The sequence below is a fragment of the Alligator mississippiensis genome, chromosome 15, assembly GCF_030867095.1.
Source record: "Alligator mississippiensis isolate rAllMis1 chromosome 15, rAllMis1, whole genome shotgun sequence".
NCBI lineage: Eukaryota > Metazoa > Chordata > Crocodylia > Alligatoridae > Alligator > Alligator mississippiensis.
Genome location: NC_081838.1, coordinates 37,918,773 through 37,938,035, shown reverse-complemented (window position 1 = coordinate 37,938,035; position 19,263 = coordinate 37,918,773). Strand labels below are relative to the sequence as shown.

The 19,263-nt window shown below is 42.3% G+C and overlaps 1 long non-coding RNA gene across 2 annotated transcripts; it reads left to right on the top strand.

The window, feature by feature from the left end:
- The first annotated feature begins 41 nt into the window (after positions 1-41).
- On the top strand, positions 42-18,886 carry LOC132245528 (uncharacterized). Of its 2 annotated transcripts, XR_009457265.1 has the most exons (5): positions 42-4,431; positions 7,186-7,331; positions 7,877-8,060; positions 11,241-11,384; positions 16,028-18,886. It is a non-coding gene; the product is annotated as an uncharacterized LOC132245528 (long non-coding RNA). The 2 variants fall into 2 exon arrangements; XR_009457266.1 differs by lacking the exon at positions 7,877-8,060.
- The last annotated feature ends 377 nt before the right edge of the window (positions 18,887-19,263 follow it).

Sequence of the window (19,263 nt, the reverse complement as noted above, 5' to 3'; positions counted from 1 at the left end):
CTGTGTGGGGTTGTAGTTCCAGGGGTGGGGGGATTGGGGAACTAAAAACAGCCTAGTCAGAGTTGGGAGGCAGGTAGGAAGAGTGGGGAAGAGTAGCTGAGCTTTACCAGCCCTGGGGCTGTGCTCCAAACGTGAGCAGACATTCAGTAGACCTAACTAAGCCACTCCAGATCTAAGTTGGTTCGCCTCCAGAAATGAACTAGTTTAGATAGGGCCTGGTATTTTTTTAATCCAACTGAATCTCCTCTAATGTCTGCACAGATGGTCATTTACCTTAACCTAACCCCAGTTCGGCCAATCTAAATGTAATGTCTGCATGTACCCACTGCCCCTTGCTGCATGGGGGCTTGTGAAGAGCCCCCCACATGGGTTGGGGCAGCGGGGATTGCTCCCCCCCCCCAACAGGAGCAAGAAGAGTCCGGGGTTTCTTTGGGGGGGGGTCTTAAAGGGCCAGAGCTGACCTGTGTGGGGCACCCGTGAGGTGGATAGGGGAGGGGGGGGATGGGAGAGCCCCCCCCCATGCAGTTGGGGGGGCAGAGAGGGTTGCCCCCCCCCCATGCCCACCAGCACCTGCAAAGCCAGGACTTTTTCCCCCCAGGTGCTGGGAACTGGGTGGGGCAGGGCAGCCATTGCTTGGCTGGGAGAGTGGCCAGGGGATGGGCCTGGCCTGGATGACTCAGAGATTTGGCCGAATCAAATCAGGACAGTGATTCAAATCACCAAATCGAATCGCTGTCTCCCAAATCATCCGAATCCAAAGCAAATACTACCCACTTCGCACAGGCCTGTTGGCTAACGATCCCTGCAAGTGTTGGCTTGCTTCAGTATCAGCGCTTGGCTCCTCCAACTGGGAACACTTCTGGTTCCTCTCCTTAGCTGCAGTTTGTTCAGGTTAGTTTGTAGAGTGAATCATTACAATTCAGAAGTGTATTTCTTTAGTGGCTTTAATGTGGCACTTGCATTATGCCTTTGAACAAACAAAAGTGTAAGTTATTACACTTCTTGCACAGCTACACTTTAAAAGACCGCTTTATGAGGAATATTTCAAAGGATCACAGCCAAGTGCATGCAAAGTCCCAACAAAGCAAATGGCAGTAAGAGCAAACAGGCAAGGCAACAGGTGCCAGCCAAGGTCTTCTACAATTGATTTTTCAGGTCTGAATTGGCAGCCTCAGACACACTTCCAGCCCCTCCGGGGGCTCATTGGAGTTCTGCTGCTGTTTCCTCCATCAGAGACAGTGTCCCTAGGAATTACTTAAGATGGCAGCTGTTGGCACTGCTTCAGTATAGTGGGAAGTCTGCTTTACTGCCTGCTGTCTTAATGACACTATGCACAATGCTACCAAGTGGGGTTAGAAATATGATGTACAGGGACTGACTTTCTGTAATGGCTTCCAGTTTGTCTGTTTTTGCACTTGCAGATATGTGGTTCTGTGCCAGGTTTCTGTGTGTCCAAGCTTCTGTAGTGCCTGTTATGTGCATACTGTAGATCCAGAATTTCGAATAACCCTGGGACTCCCTTCCAAATGCTATATCACTGACTCTGCTTATTGTGTACATCTGGATCATACTCCACACTCTACAGTAGGTGTAGTCCTAGAAAAGGGGTGTATTCAAAGCCTGCTTAAGTTGCTGGATGGAGTCTTTTCACTGACTTTAATGAGCTTTAGAACCGGCTCTTACAGTGCTTTCATTTTCAAAGGCATTGAGCTATTGTTGAGGTTCAAGGAAAGCAAAATGCTCTTGCTAATTCCTTGTTTTAGACTCATGTTCCTTGTGCTGCATACATTCTTAAGCTGAAGGAAAGAACCAATCAAGTCCTATTCTTCCTGTCTCTGAATATCCACTACCACTGGGAAATAGTCTATGCTGTGTGGCTAAGAAAAATTCATTCAGAAGGCCATTTCTTTCAAGGCCTTGTTATGATGTTCCCTGTTATTTTCAGTATTGCCACTCTAAATCTTCATATCAGCCCTCAAAATAAGCAGACAAGCATATCAGGGGTCTAAATGTGTCTGTTCACGGCTGTTTTAAATGGCTGTGGAAACGTTTCTTATGCAGATAATAATAGTGAGTACAGCCAGAGAGGTTCCCTTTCAACTCAGGAAAACACATTAGTACAAAATATGCAGTTGTGTTAGGTACTTGTTGCATTAAGATTTCACAGAAAGGAATCCCAAATTGAAGCCTAGATCTTTCTGAGTTTGTGGGTTTATTGTTGACATGGTTATAAATGCACTGTAGAAACTATTTACAATTTAATTCAAAGCGCTAGTCATTCACTTTTTTTTGCAAAGCAAATGCATCTTATTTAGTTGCCCAAATTAGAGCTGCTTAATGCTTAAATGAGAATGCTGTGAGCTTTTGAAGATCTGTACCAAACTATGGAGTGCAAGAGGTGCCTAATTTTGAAACACTGATGTGAATAGCAGGGCATACATGCGAGTAGATATACTGTGCACGTTGTCTGCCTGTTAGCGTTGAATGTATGACCCAGTTAGCTTCTATCCCAGCCATTTCATAGAATCATAGACAATTAGGGTGGGGAGGGACCTCAGGAGGTCATTTAGTTCAACCCCTTGCTCAAAACTTATTTATTTAGCCCCAACTAATCGTCCTACCCAAGTCTTTTTTATAGCCAGGTCTTAAAAACCTCCCAGGATGCAGGGTCCTCAACATCTCTGGGTAGCCTGTTCTAGTGCTTTACTCCTCTCCTTGTGAAAGAGTTTTTCCTAATATCTAACCTCAAATTCCCTTGTTGCAACTTGAAACCATTGCTTCTTGTTCTGTCATCTTCCACTGCTGAGAACAGTCCGGCTCCATCCTCTTTGCAACCACCCTTCTGGAAGTTGAAGGCTGCTATCAAATCTCCTCTCCCTCTGCCCTTCTCCAGATGAAATAAGACCAGTTCCCTGAGCCTCTCCCTATAAGTGATGTGCCCCAGCCCCCTAAATCTTTTCATTACCCTCTGTGGGGCTCTCTCCAGTTGTTCCACATCCTTTCTGTAGCCAGGGGATGGGATCAAAACTGGACACACTACTCCAGATATGACCTCACCAGTTGTGAATAGAGGGAAGAATCACTTCCCTCAATCTGCTGGCAGCACTTCTACCAATGCAGCCCAGTGTGCCATTAGCCTTCTTGGCAACAAAGGCACACTTTCTGGCTCATATTCAGCTTCTTGTCCATTGTAACCCGCAGGTCCTTTTCTGCAGAGCTGCTGCCCAGCCAGTCAGTCCCCAACCTGTACCGGAGCATGGGACTGTTCTGTCCTAAGTGCAGGACTTTGCACTTGTCCTTGTTGAACCTCATGAGATTTCTTTTCGTCCAATCCGCCAGTTTGTTGAGGTCTCTCTTAATCCTAGCCCTACCCTCCAGCGTATCTACTGCTCCCTCCACCTTGGTGTCATCTGTTGGTTGCCCCTAACATACCATTTGTACATGAGGTTATGATTGCAGTCTATTTAAAGTATATGTGCATATATTTGGTTGTAAGCCCTGTTCCTGAAAGTACAAAAGCATATGAATAGCTCCGCTGGAGGCTGATACCAGAGATCACTTTTTTGGGAGCCAGTATAATCCAATTTTAGCTACGTAGCTACACTTAAAATAGTCAGAAACAGTTTTTCATTGCTTTTAAGCCACTGAACATGAGAAGCAACAGGGGGTAGGTAGGTCCTTGTACTGTATACTTAGCAGTGATAAAATAGTTCACATATTCCAAAGCTGTGTTTGGAGGAAAAAAAGGAAAGCTGTATTTGGACAGTGTTAATAAAAATGAGCAGCTAAAATATAGAGAGGAGAATATAGACTCTAGGCTAAGGAGTGTGACACTTTCCCCTCATCCATTATTTTCACTGGACTGGTGTTCTTTGGGGAATATGAAGAATGAAGACCAAACCTGAGGGAATGCAGGTGGTGAACTCATCAGGGCTTGGTTCACTTTCGTGCAGAAGGCCATGATGATATGCCTTAGAATAAGTAGCACTTTATCATGATCCTTACCTTTTTATATAGCACTTTTCCATTTTACAAAGGGAGTCACAATCTTTTTCTTTGTTATAGCTGGGGAAACTGAAGCAGAAGGAAGTGAAATAACTTGGGTCAGTTGACCTGGTGGGTCAGTAGCAGAGCTGAGAATATGCATGAGGTCTCTGGAGTCCTGTAATTTTTCCCTTAGATTCTGTTACTTCTCTTAAGTGGTGCCTTCTTGAACTCTTGCCTGCCCACAGGGTAAATTTCTTGTGCTAGTGAATGACTTAAACAACACTAGAGAAACAAGGCATTGAAGATACTGTGCATTTTGTTATGCTTTTTGTGGTTCACTTCTGGGTCTGCCGCTGAGCACACTGGAGAGCCCCCCGTGCGCCTGTGAGATGCCCCATCCACCCCACCAGTGCAGCGTTCACAAGTTGTGCCTGGGACCTCAAGGTATGTAGAAAAAGCATATAAAGCTGTGTCTATGTCCAAATCGCTGATTCTCCGAATCAAAATTGAATCTTCAGGTTTAGATTGGGCCGAATCAAATCAGGACAGTGATCTGAATCACAAAATCACTGTCCCCTGAATCCAGCCAAATCCAAATTGAATACAGCCTGCTTCGCACACCCCTACTCTTTGGTATAGTTTTATTTGTTGTATTTTTTTTCTTATAGTTAATGGGAATAAAATTATACCACAAAACCATACCAATGGCTACCAAAAAGTTGTCAGCTGGTATATTTTGAAGAAAAACCTCTGCTGAAAGCTTTGAGGATATTTTAAGGCTGTCATTTTACTTCTAGGAAACTCATCCAGAGGATGAAATTCTGGTTGCATTCAAATCCATGCTAGTTTTGACTTTGTCTTCTATGAGGCCAACATTTCAGGTAGAAATAATTGAAATCGGTGGAAAAATTCCCAGGCTTGTTTCATCAGGCTGCCAATTGGTACGAATCTCAATTTTATACACACAGAGACCCCTGCCCCATACACGGAGAGCACCAGTCAGTCGCTTGATGTAAAACATATCTGGGCACTGTTCCACTGATTTCAATTAATGGTTATCACATTGGTTAGACTAGTCGTGCAAGCAGTGGTCTCCATTTTTAAATGCTTATTTCCAAGAGTAAAAAGGCTTGGAATATTTCAATCTAACTCCTTCTAGGTAGCATGACCTCTTTGGGGAAAAAAAAAATATATTTAGCCAACCACTTGCTTTATTTCACTTGAAATGTTATATATATATATATATATTTATAGTGTGTGTATCCTCTTAAAATTTCAAACTCAGTATTAATTTATAGGTTAAGAGCATGTCTTGCTCTGTGTAGATATTTTAAAAGTTGGATATTAAAACAAGCTCCATCATCTCAAAGTGACAGTTGACCTTCTTAGAGACAAATTGATTGCTGCTCCATTTTTGTGCTAACCTTGGCAAACAGAATCCTACTTGTGTTGGGATGAAACTTGTAAATCTCCCTTCACACTCACACTCATGTCCTCTGGGTTGAAATTTCTTCCAGGACCAGGGTCCAATATTTCCCCCTTTCTTTTCCTTGCCTTTTTCTCCTCTTCTTTAGGTTGCAAGAAGTTAAAGCTTTTATACATAGGAAAGCTTATTAAGACAGCCCTGAGTTGCACATGCCTTTGGTGAAAGAAAGCCTAAGTCAAGAGCCCTAACTTGAAAAAAGGAATTCTTTCACTGCGGGACATGTTCAAACATTATTCCAGACAAGACTTTGATAGTATTGAATGACAATGGAAAAACCCCACAGTCTTAAAAGGCCTTAAAACTCTGCATGAATTAAGCATTAGAACACCATGTAGGAAGCATGTGTTCTGACTGGAGAGGAGAGCAGCCACCTGTGACTTGGGAACTTAGTTAGGTAACTAATCATGATTGACAACTAGAACCTAGTCTTCAGCAGCAGGGAGAGCTAGGAATGAGTAAGGGGGAGCAGCAATCCTCTCCATCATCTGCACTCTTGCTAAGCGAACTCTTTTTTCTTTCACTGTGAACCTTGGTTGAAGTTTGAACAAAGAAACACCATTGTGTTGTATAATTCCTACTTTATGTAGGTGATTAGGAAGAGCTCTTTTGCAACAGGAAACAGACTTCATCCTTATTTAGTTTGTTCTGTTAAAAAAGACAACCATATATTATTTGGTTTAAAAAATGCTGTGACTAGAACTTTTTTCCATGCTTGGAACACTTGGAGAGTGATTAGAGAGAAGATTTTTTTTTTTACTCATTTTACTTTTTTCTATCTTGAGTTGAGCTGCAACAGTTTCAAGGCACTGTATCAAGTCTCAGCAAGTGAAGTAGAAAAAGGAACAAAAAATCTGCAAAGGTTTTTTACACCTTTTTTGCACTTGCACCTTTTGTGTATGTGTTATATTACACACCTACCTCCCTATATAGACTCATACATAAGGTTTCATATAAATCTTTGGGCTTGGACTTGATTCTCCTGTTGTTTATACTGGGGGGTAGGGGGAAAGAAATGAGAATAACTCAACAGAAATAAAGGATTTACATCAGTGTAAACCCTGAATAGGGCCCCCCTTGTGTTTAAAGGGAGGGAGTAGGTTACTGGAAGACGGCTCAAGGTTTCCTTCTAATGCTTCAAACTAGTAATGGGAAAAAAAGGGCTCAATGTAGTGAAGGAAATCATACAGAGGGGAAGGTGTATGTGATTGTCTCTAGTGGGTTATGGAATAGAGAAAATCCCACACAATTTACTGATTCGTTTTGATGCACTGGCTGGGGGAGTAGTTAGCTGATTGCACAATTTCACAATGATTACACACTTAATTTATACAACACAATTTTATTTTAAAACTCTGCTACATATATAACACTGCTTAGTTTTAAGAAACACCACAAACATTAAAAACACAATAATTACATATATCAGAAACAATGCTCCGAATGCACTTCCTTCCCAAACAATACTATAAGAATTAGTGTTACAAAAACAACTACAATTACACTAAAAGTTAAATTTGAATCAATACTATTATTTTTCATATTATACTTACAATCCTAGAATTCCGAGAAGCCAAACACCAAAATATGTTTTCATTCCTCAGTAGTACGATTTAATGGGTTGGCCTCAGTAGTACAGTTCAATGGCCTCACCTCAGCAATACGATTCAATAGGCTGGCCTCAGCAGTGATAGGACTAAGTCCCCTTCCTTCAGTCCCTTTCAGGTGCTCCACGGCTTCAGCGTGAACTAAGAGATTCCTGTTCATGGAGAGGGTGGTTCAGGTGATCAGTCTGATCCGGCCTGCACTTGCAATTCTTCCTTCGTTGTTCTGCAAGTATAGTCGCCTCCAAATTGGAACAGTGAGTTACAGTTTTTATTGAGTGAGCTGCCTTCAGCGGGCTCCTCCTACTCAAACCAGTCGCTGCTCCCAAATTTGGGCTCGGATCTTACTCAACAGATTCTTTTGTTAACCATTTTAAATTACCTTTGGGAAACTTCCATATCACTGCAAATGCCCTTTTCTTACCAATCTGGTCAAAAGGCCTTAGGGTTTGATCTCTGGGAACTCAGGATATTTGCTGTCTTTGTAAAAGACTTCTAAAGATAAAATTCTAATTAAGACTTTAAACAAAGTCAGGACCTTTTGCATGTAGTCCAAAAACAATGACTTGGATAAGGAGATAAATCTTATCTTCTTCCTGAAACTGGCTAATGGGCAACCTTTACAAACATTCAAACTATTTCATTCAATATGACAGTGATGTGGAAGGTTTCAAAGTCCTAATGTCTTCTTTGTCTCTATATAGCATATAACATTATGTTGCAATACAATCAATGATAGGGCACTCTCTGTATTCTCTCTGTGCAATGGGCAAGGATTTTTTATGTCATGCTTCATTCACAGCCTGCTACACTGATGTCACAGAGCCAGCATCTATGCTTATACAAAGGGAAGAACAACAATCTTTTTATTGCTGTTAAGCAGATTTGCCACAAATTCCGTTTCCACTAAAACATCAAAACACCAAGAACAAGGCCACATTCCCCTCAAGGAAATGGATGGGGAGAGAGAAGAAGAAATGCCCTGTGTATGTTGTCATTTGTTTTAAACAATTTTGTCTAGGCATTCATGTTATATTCAAGGCTGTAAGGCTAGGGACAGACACTACACAGAAACCAGGTTAACTGATCACAAACTGGTTTAAACCTGTAACAGAACAGATGTTCAGTGCACTTAAACCAGTTTGAAAATGGCTGAAATGGGTTTGAAATAAACCTGGTTGAATGTAGTTTCAGACTTAACAGATTTGGATCAGACTGGTTCATGCAATGTCTGTTCCAGACCCCTTGCTGGTTTAAGGTAAATCAGACACCCCCAGCATCCTGGCATGCTCTCTGGGCTAGGTGGAGCTCTCTGCTGCACAGTAGGGCTGGCCCCTCCCCTCTGCTCCCTGATTGGAGCTTGGCACAGACTACAGGCATCTGTCTGGCTTCCCCTTTGCCACTCCCTGCTAAGCAGGGATTCTGCCATCCCTTACGCAGACACACAGCATTAGCTAGCAGACCACATGCTGGCTGTGGTGCACGCTGTGGCAGACCGGACAAAGGGAGAATCAACAGGTAGGTGGTAATGTCCCTGTGTTGTTTTCTTAACGAGGTGGTGAACACCTAGTTAGAGGAGATAAACACTGTTATCAATTCCTGGCTGGGCACTTCTCTAAAGCTGTCCTTCATTATCAAAGACCACAGACGCTGCCAAACAAGTGCAGATCTGATTTTCTATTATTAACAATCAGGCTGGTAAACTCAACAACTGAGATGTTCAGAAAACAGATCTTTTATCCTAAGTCAGGGTAAATAAAAAAGCATTTATGAACTTTCTCATGACAAAATTCCAAAAAAATAAGAGTTCAATTAAAACGCATCATTTTACTACAGTATATGCATTTCATTTTAGTTTCAACATTTTTAATAAAAAAAAAATTCAAAGAGTTCTCATATGAACAAATATTTTGTCTAAAAATATTTAAATTAGATGTTATAAAATACACCTCCGACATATTTTTCAAAGAGGAGTTTTGTCAAATTTGATAAGACTTCACGAAACCAATCTGTTTTCTCATAATCATAGGCATTTTCTATCAAAAATGGTTTTGAGGAAATTTTTCTGCCTGGATCTGTTAGAACTCTGCTGACTGACACTTCCAAAGCAGCTAGCCTCTGTCATTTTACCCATTCCAGCAAGGGATCTGGGACAGACATTGCATGAACCGGTTTGAGCCAAATCAGTTTAGTCTGACACTACATTCACCAAGGTTTATCTCAAGCTGGTTTTGGCCATTTTGAAATTGGTTTATGTGCATTACACATCTGTTCTGTTAAAGGTTTAAACCAGTTTGTGATCACTTAAATTGGTTTACGTGCAATGTCTGTCCCTAGCCAAAATGATTTAAATTAAACCAATTCAATTTCTGTGTGGAGTCAAGACCTTAGGGGCTGTAAAAAATTATTAATTGGTCAATCTGGTGGATTTAATAATATTGAAGGAAACTTTCCTATTGATAGTATTCAGAACATGTTAATACCAGTGTGTGACAGTTCAGAATGTATAGCCCATTTGTTAAGAAATCTTGAAAATACCAATGACAATGTTGAAGCTATTGCAACTGGTGAGCGAATGGAGTTGCATTTGTTATGGATTTATATTAAATATCAGACAGCATCCCAGTGCCCCAAATCCCAACATGGCAGGGCATCTTTTCTTTCCTACTTGTCTCCTTAGACTGTTCTCTCAGAAGAGTTTGCAAATCACCCTTGCCAAAACAGAGTAAGTTCATTTTTACTCTAGTTTAAAAATTAATGGGATACAGTGGGGGGGGGGGGGGGGGGGGAGGAGTATACAGGAGATTTCTAGGCTTGAGGTTTAATTTCCCTCTTGTCATTTACACTTCTTTCTGAACATGTTTCATCAGTTTAAAACATTCATTTTAATCCTACTATATAAATGTTTCTGGCTGCATAAAAGAATATGATTGTAAACTGTTTCTTACTAGCCTCTCAGTGACTCCAAGCCACATACAGAAAGGTTAGCTTTCTATAAATGAGGAGTCCCTGATCGGACATGAGGTTTGGCTAATAACTTTTCTTAAACTCAATTTGGTTGGACTTATGGCCTCTACTTCCTTTGAAGTCAATGGAGCTGCAGATGCTCAACAGAGGTGCCTAAATAATAGAGCTTTGTTTCGAGTTGACTCAAGGTTTCTTTTTTACTTTGAAACAAAAATACATTTCAAAAGGGAAAATGAAATGTCGTGCTCCAACAACAGTGAAACAAATTATTTTTAACCTTTCAAAATCCCCCCCACCCACACACTCCTTTTTTAAGTGTCCAAAACTAGTAACCTGATATGACCCCAATTCACAAAAAGTTTTGCCCTATCCCAAAACTGCCTGTTTTTGGCAAAGTATTCACCAAAAATATGTTCCCTTGTTTTGATGTTTATTAGTAAAGAGTGATGTCTTACTTTTTCCCGTTACTCTCACCCCCTTGATTGGAAGCAGAAATACCACTGACGATGCTAACTGTGCGGCCTTTTCAGTTACCTTTCTAATTATAGGCAGTTTTGAAAGCCTGTTCTCACACGATTGCATGTTTTGAGATTAAGCAACCACGCCTACTTGGGTATTTAATCATACATAGTACGTAACTACCTGCTCTGTAAATGGATAAAGTCAGTACTCCAGGTTTAGACTAATATAGCTAAATTTGTAATCTAATAAAAGTCAAATTTGTCATTCTTGCTCCTTTTGCTATCCTTTTTCTACATTTCAGTTTGACAGTGGCACACGGGATAAGGTGTACTTTTCTTTGCACTTAATAATAAATGCCATGCTATTTTATAGTTTTCTATTGATTTTTGGACCTTCTTCACTTTTTGCTAATTCTCTCCCCAAAGCACATTTTCTCATGCATCTGTTTTTAAGAAAATAACGTACTGACAAATAAAAATATTTTACCTGCCTATATGGTGCTAGGTTTGGTATATTTTAAACTGAGACTGTTGTTTTCTGACATAAGCTGCAGTTTGTTTCTTCCTCTTGAGTGTGCATGCACAATAGGAGAAGAATTTATTGTCATGTAATTATTCATGTAGACTCTGTGTGTGAGTGTGTGTGTGTGTGTGTGTGTGTGTGTGTGTGTGTGTGTGTGTGTGTGAGACAGATGGAATACTGATGTTGTTTTTTTTCTTTTCCTTCTCTAATGACAGGATGCTGATTCTACACAAGAGGCCTCCCTTTGGACAATTCTTGATTTCAGAGATTAGCAGATCCCCAAATACACGGAATTCAGTTCTCTTCCTCTTCCGCTTCTTCCAGAAGACCATCTTCCTTTGAATGCTGCTGCAGGAAAGGTATGTGCATACACATGAACAACACTGAATATTTGAAAACAAATGCCTGGACAAGAGAAGAGTTCAGACTTGTGTGGGAACAGTTATGTTCCTGTATTTACTCCTCATCTACCTTTTAAGCCTACCTAAGTACATATGCAATCAATAATGTTTTGTTAGGCAACCTTTGTTTGTCAGAAGGCAAAGAGAAGGCTAAATCAGTGAAAGAGTCATTTAATAGAAGTAACATTTAGTAGAAAGTGATGCAGCCCTTCTTAGAACACCTTCTCAAGCGTAATGGAGTTATGTATTGTGGGTAAAGAGTGAGGGCCAGGTTGTTTTTTGAGTTACCAAAGTGTAAATTAGAACCAACTTTGTGAAAACTGTTTCGCATAAAGGGACTCCTGGCCTGAGGGGCACTCAATGTAAACAGTTAAAATAGGAGAACTGGGAGCGGGCAGTAAAGTCACATAGCTGAGGTCATACAGAGCACCTATGCATGAGCACGGAGGCTGCTCTAATGCACTGAAATTCCAGCGAGTTTTCCCAGCAGCAAACTGATTTTAAAAATATGAGAATAACACTTGTGTTTTATGGCTAAATACAGACAGTCAAAAAACCCAAGGCTGAATTGATTAAATTTTCACAGGTTAGTCTAAGCTACATAGATTGAACTGATAAGCAAATGAGCAGACATTCACTTCTGATTCCAGAAATGCAGCTCTTTGCCTGCAGTAGCCCAAGGCGCTAGACTACACCTCCCTGCTCAGCTGGAGCAGGCAGCTTGAACCAAGGCTAGGCTGTCCACCCTGTGATTTGGGGGGGGGGGGGGCGGGGGAGCACTTTTTAGGTGAAGTGCAAAGCATCCTGGGATGCTGGTGGACTGAGAGTTGACTTGATTCTGGAGAGGATCTGGGACAGAAATTCAGTAAACCGATTTAACCTAAATTAGTCGAGTCTACTACTATATCTATCCAGGTTTATCTTAAACTGGTTTCAGCCATTTTGAAAGCAGCATATGTGTACTGAACTTGTCATGTTACAGATTTGAACCAGTTTCTGATCACTTATGCCGGTTTATGTGTAATTCCCGTCCCTAGCCAAGATTTGTAAATAAGCTTGACAAGCCACCACCAAGCATCTCCTTTTTCATCAAGGACCCTCATTTGTGACTTTTCTTAAAAAATGACAATGTCTGTGTTTGGGCAATATCTAATGCTAGATCCTGGTTAGGGTCTCTGCTACAGTATCTTATAACACGGTAGTGCATAGTCACAGTTACACCACCATCTCCAAATGGCAGTGCTCCTAGTGTGAGGGTAGGGGGAGAGTTGTGAATGACACAATCCCTCCCGCGTTCTGATCTACTCGATAAGTACTCTTTCCTTCTATCATACCCCTTTGATTTTTCCTTTAGCTTTGGTAAACTTTCCCATAGCATTTAGTTTTAGTCTTCATTTTTACTTGTCAAGGTAAGACATGCCTTGGAAAGCACTCTTGGGACTCTCATTAGAGGCAGGAGAATTAAGCATGTGCATCTGAAAGCAAAACCAGGGCCCAAGTTAGTGGTTGCTTTCTGTAAAGTTTTGGAGGTGAAATCACCCAATTGAGATCAAGGAAGCTTAGATCTGGCTCCCAACCAAAAAGCTCTCAAAGCAAAGCATCCCAGGAGGATAATGTTTTCAACCTTTCAAATCTCTCATGGTTCACTGCACTTCTAAATACAGTCTCCCATCAAAATAACCTCCTATATAGAACGTGTTGAACTGAAATAAAACGTAGTTTTCCTGTACAAAGATCAGACAATTGATTGTGGCCTATAAAGCTGCCAGTTATAGAAGATTTGCTTGTTGAGTATTTTGAATGTACCACAAAGTACAATTCAGGTTTCCAGGCACGGGTACAGAAGCTTAGTGCGACTGAACAAATGGCATGTTTTAAACAAGGTGGAGCAATTCAGCATGGCTCCAAAAGAGACCCCACTGTAAGCTTTGAATTGACATCGACAGGTCTGGCCAGTTAAAGATTTATGATGATGATTGCATCAGCCGCATCAGCCAAATTTATTCCGTCTCCTTTCAGCAAATCACAATTTGAAGCTCCAGGCTTTGGTCAATGAAAGGCTTCTCCCACTAGCAATGCTGATCTTTGGGAACATTGCTTCTCAGTCAGTAGGTTAAGCTCTCAGTGGCCATCACAAAAGGCAGTCAGAATTAGTGAATAGCGTTGAAAAATGGATTGCAATCTAAAGCACATATATGCATACAAACGTGTATGTTTCTAAACGTGCTTTAGATTGTAATCCATTTTCCGACGCTATTCACTATCCCTGTCTGCCTTTTGTGATGTCCATTGAGAGCTTAACCCACTGACCGAGAAGCAAGATCCCCAAAGATCAGCAAATATCAGAACTTTAAGGATGAGAGGTGTGCAAGAGCAGTGTGCATGTTATAGCTAGGTAGATAAAATAAACATGCACACTGCTCTTCTACACCTCTTATCCCTAAAGATCTGATATTCTTTGTCAGGTCCTTGAAATCTCATAGACAAATGCATGCATGTCAGTTAAGACAGGTGCATCATTACCATCACTGTAAGGAAGTTGTGACAATTTTGAACAAATGATCCAGTAACAGGCTGCCAACCAGAGAAGGTTGAGCAATTCTGATCTAAAGCATGCTAGGATCAGAAATGGTGTCCTTTATATTCTGTTTTTTTCTTGTTGTTGTTTTGGTTTTTTAAAGCTTTTAACAGGGAAGTCTTGTGTACTGAAATTACTAGCTCTGCCCACCCTGCTTTCTTTTCCTCCTAGCAAGTATTGCAATTTAAAAAGTCAGTGCTGCCTCCCCTGCATTTCATCTCCCCCTTAGATGGGAGACTTGAGCAACTGACCTTCTAAATCAGCTTGCACAAGAAACAAGGTGAGACAGTAGGAGAAAGGAAACCAGAATATTTCAGTCTACCTACAAATTGTATTTCTACACAAACTTACTGCTTAGATAAGAACAGCCCTCTTAATTTAAGTGCATCCAAATGAGTGTAACCCAGATTGCAAGAGGACAATGAAGTGCCTTTGCCTCCACCAACACACTTGGTAATCTAATTAAAAATGTACATGGAAAATTTAACAGAAGTAAAGAGAAACTTTTTTCCAACAGCGAGTCTGCTGAAGACAAGGAGTAAGGTTAGACTGGTCAGAGTAAGTGAATCAAAATCTTTTCCTTCTGCTCCTTCCAGGTTCAAGTGCCTAAAAGGGTGCTTTGCTAAACTCCATATTCTCTAATTGAAATAAAAATTGTTCACCTTCATGCAGAAATTAGTAGGTTCTGCCCTGCGTTAGGTATGCACCAGAGTGTATGATTATAATCGTATCTTCTGGGCTTTAAAATCTGCAGTCTCGGTGTAGTGCTATTCACTGGAGTGATGGTTTAGTGATGACTGTCTGAAGCAGACCCTCCAGCAACAGTTATTTATAGCAGCGTGTAGGGTCACCCTCCTTTTGCCTACACTCCTAACACCATACTTCACAGGCTGCTTATGGGGGTGATGCACAAACACTTTTAACATGAAGAACTTGAATTCTGCAGTCCATGAGAGGCTTTGTAAAGATTTTTTTTTTTTTTTTATACCACCACACAACTACAGCAGGTACCTAACCCCCTTAGGTTCATCTGCAAATCCCTACCTATATTGCTGCTATGAAATCTTTTCACCCACCTCTGAAGTTCTGTAACAAGAGCCTTATGGCTAATGAAGTTGTCCAGGAAACACTTTTATTTTTCTAATACAGGCTGTAACTATTTCTATAGTATGGGAATGAAGTGTGTTGGCAGAGGATGTAAAGAATCCCATTACAGTCCCAGGGATACGGTTCAGAGGTGGTTAGCTATATTAGTCTGAAGTCAGGCAGCAGACGGCATTGTAGCACCTTTAGATACTAACTGGTTCAGTGGCACCTGCTTCTTTAGGCAACCATCTGTTCTGTCAGATGCTACAAATGGGCTCAGGGAAGGGTGGTGTGAGCCTTGCTCATTGCTCGAAGGCTGCCTCCAGTCAATCCAGCTGCAAATAAATAGGTGGTCCTGCAGGCCGGAGAGTGGAAAGTAGGCAAATGTAGTTTTAGCCACATCACTGTCCTGTGCTGTTGGCTACAGAAAGTCATGTGTTGTAAGCATGCTAGCCTGATGGGCTGTTAGCCTCCATCAGACTTGCATTCCCTTACAATAAGATTTCTGTAGGAAAGTGTTGGTTTTTCCTTCTTTACATATTATACAGGAATTTTCTGAGAGGACCTACAATGGTGTCCCCCTACCCCCAAATAAAGTTTTTGGTATTTTTTTAGCCTTAGATTTTAATAAGTCAGTTGTTGGAACTAAACCATCAGTGCTTCTGGTCAGGGAAGGCTTTGTACATCCTGAAACAGAACAGGATTAGCATGTGTGTGTGTGTGCGGGCACATATATTTTAAAGATAAGCTTCTCAACAACACCTGCTGCAGTATACTGCATTGCACACAATTCTCTTGCAACAAATATATCCTCCTTCCAATATTTTAGCATCTCTGATAATACACCTACTCTACTGCCTGCCAGTATAATTACAGCAATCAGCAACTTAGTTCCAAGAGAACTAAAATCACAAAGCTAAACTTTCCTTATTTTTAGGGAGTGCTTGGGCTGCCTCTGCTGCCAGGCAAGCAGAAACAGGCTGGGAATTCCACATGCTGACAGGACAGAACGTGGCAACACAATGACCAGAGACCAATCACCGATGCCCAAAAATGAAGAGTCATCAGAGGGGGTAAAAGATACCAAAAGAGGGGATTTCAGAGAAGCAAAGGGTCCCTAGGAAGGGAACCTGAGGCCACCATGGACAGAGGGTATACCACCAACCTGTCTTATCCACCCCATGGTGGGGGGTCCTCAGCTTCCAGCCTCCAGGCTGCTGACATCTCACATTCAAGAGAGAACTTCAGAGTGAAGCTTGTGTACTGGCCAGATGCACCATGACTCTGTGAACCCTGGGACTGGTAGCTACAGAGGTGTTTGCCTTATTCTTACCTGCTATCACTGTGTATCAATACAATTTGCCTATGATCAGATGGTGAGGTTGTGGTCAGTCTGAGGGGTTGGGTGTGGCGGGCCAGTAGGTGGTGCTCCTGCACGGAGCCACCCACCTCACTGCTCCCAACCACCTTCCAGGCTCCGAGTGCCTCCCTGGGGGCAGCCCACATCTAGCCGACCCCCTTCCTGGAGCCGCCACCACCCAGGGTCTGGCATGATCCTGGCTCTGTCCCCTGGGAAACACAGGTCTAGTACCCCTCGAGGGTACGTGACTCACTTCAAGAACTTGAGGTGCTCTCCTCAGTATGAAGCACCAATAGTGGTCTCCCTTAGGCAGCCGAACCGAGGCGGGGACCCCAAGGCCTAATCTAGACCCACTCCCAGTAAGTCTCCTGTGCTAGGTACAAAGGAGCACTTTATTGGTTACAAGAAGTAGGCTTGGAATGGGGTACAGGGTTGAGCAGTATCAGAGAAATCCCTTAGAGCAAACAGGGGTAGCCTTTGATCATGCACCTGAGTTACTTGAAGCTATATATCTGGTTAGATCTCAGGTAGCTTACTCACGAGCATCAACCAGAGGCAGGTGGAGAGTCTCTCTGGAGGCAGGCTGTTCATTGATCATGAGTTTCAAGAGAGGGAGCCAGTTTCAGATGGCCCAGCTCTTCTCTCTGAGTTTTCCTCATGGCTACAACCCTCGTCCTGAGCAGTTCTTTACTTATATAACCCTTATGACTTCGTTTACCTGGTCCAATGGAGGCCAGCACCTGTTGGCTGCCAGTGAACCCACTGGAAACACATCACTGGTTGCCAGGCAACCTGGCAGGGTCTCTAGCCCCCTCCCGGTCAGGTTGGCATTGCTTAGGAGAATAGGGAGCGTATGCCTCTCACCCGGGGAGGTGATGTCACTTAGGCAGAGGGAGCAGGTTTCCTCCTTCCCTTAGGAATGTCTCAAACTCAGGTTCCCTAAAGAGATGGGATGTCTGCCCTCTGCAGGGCCCATGTTAACCACATTGTCACAGAACAGAGTTTTTGGGGAGAGACAGAGGTGGCATTCTGCCACACAGAGTATCTATCTGGGTCATAAATCCAGTCCCGACCCCTTCTTCTGCCAGAAAGCCTGTAGGTGAGGCTTGGTAAGTCATGTAAGAAAAAAAAAACTTTAATAAATGATCATAGAATTGTAGATCCAAAAGAGACCTCAGCAGGTTAGCCAGTCCCAACCCCCTGCCCGAAGTAGAATTTGCCATGAGTAAACCAACCCAGCTTAGTGTTCGTCTAACCTGGTCTTTAAAACTTCCAAGGATGGAGATTCAACAACTTCTCCGGTTAGCCTGTTCTGATGCTTACCCACTTAAATAGTAGGAAAGTCCCTCCTAATATGCAACCTATTGACCCAATATGTGTGTTCTGTATTTTGGGGGCGCTCACTTTTAAATGTCCCAGATCAGAATGACTAGAGCCCTTGCAATGGAGAATGGGAGCTCCATTCTGAACATAGCATGTGCTGTAAAATGAATCAGGAGCTCAGAAAAATCAAGCCCTAGACTTCTCAACAGGGATGAGTGGCTTTTTTTTTTTAGATAATTGTATCTGTGGATCTCTGCATGTCTAGGAACTCCTTGTGTACGATAGGGACACAATTGGTCTGTTGGGAAGAGAAATTCTTCAGTGTTTGTAAAACACTTAGACACTATGATGACAGCGCCATGGAAAATCCTAGTCAGTGACAGCAAAAACTGTTGGATGGCAACTACTTTAGCCATAATTGTCTGTCCTAGGCAAAAATTAAAAAAGAGGTCCTGTGAAAAAAATGTGACCATTTTATTTCCAGCAACATATGTTATTTACCATACAGTATTTAAAACCTACACTGAATATAGAATTAATCAAATGTACACATTCATGAGGACAGAAGTACATGGCAATGGCATGTAATGCCAGTTGCAGAAATTGTGTGAAAATTTTAATAGGGAAAGTTGGTGTGCAGAAACTATTAAATACTGTGCATTTTCACTTTTCTTTCTCTATACTATCACAGGAAAAATCCACATTAGGGACTAAATGGCCTGTAAAATTGTAGTTGAGATAAACTGAATGTGATGGAAAGACAAAGCTGAACAATAGCAAGAAATCCCCAAACATAAATATATATGAGATACTATAAATATGTATGAGGTAGTAGTACCTGATATATATTTCTGTTTTGGGTTTTTTTGCTGCTGTTCAGATTTTTGTTTCCATCACGTGTGTGTGTGTGTGTGTGTGTGTGTGTGTGTATATATATATATATATATATATATGATGTGTGTGTATCCTAGCCAATTGGCCATCAAGAATGACAGGACGGTGGCTGGGACGGAACGCTGCCTCCCACCGGGCCATGTTGCCGCCACTCTGCATCCAACTGCATGCAAACCCTCCCCCCTTGCTCTGTGTTCAGCCCTATGCACCCCCCCCCCCCCCCCCACAGGCCACACACACAAATCTCACACACGCAGCCACACGCCACACACATCCAGCCGCACACATGAACGCACCCAGGCGTGTGCCACATGCCACACAAAGCACCATGTGCCGCACACAAAGCCACGTGCCACACAGCAGCACACACCACACACACACACCATGCACCCAGCCACATGCCATGCACCCACCCACATGCCACCCACACAGTGCCAAGTGCCACACACACACGGCAACATGTGCCCCACACACGCGCAGTGCCATATGCTGCAGCCACATAGCCACACCCACACACAGTGCCCCATGCCACACAGTGTCAGGTGCCACACACATGTGCTTTGCTGCTTGGCCTGCCCAGCGCCGGAACTCACATG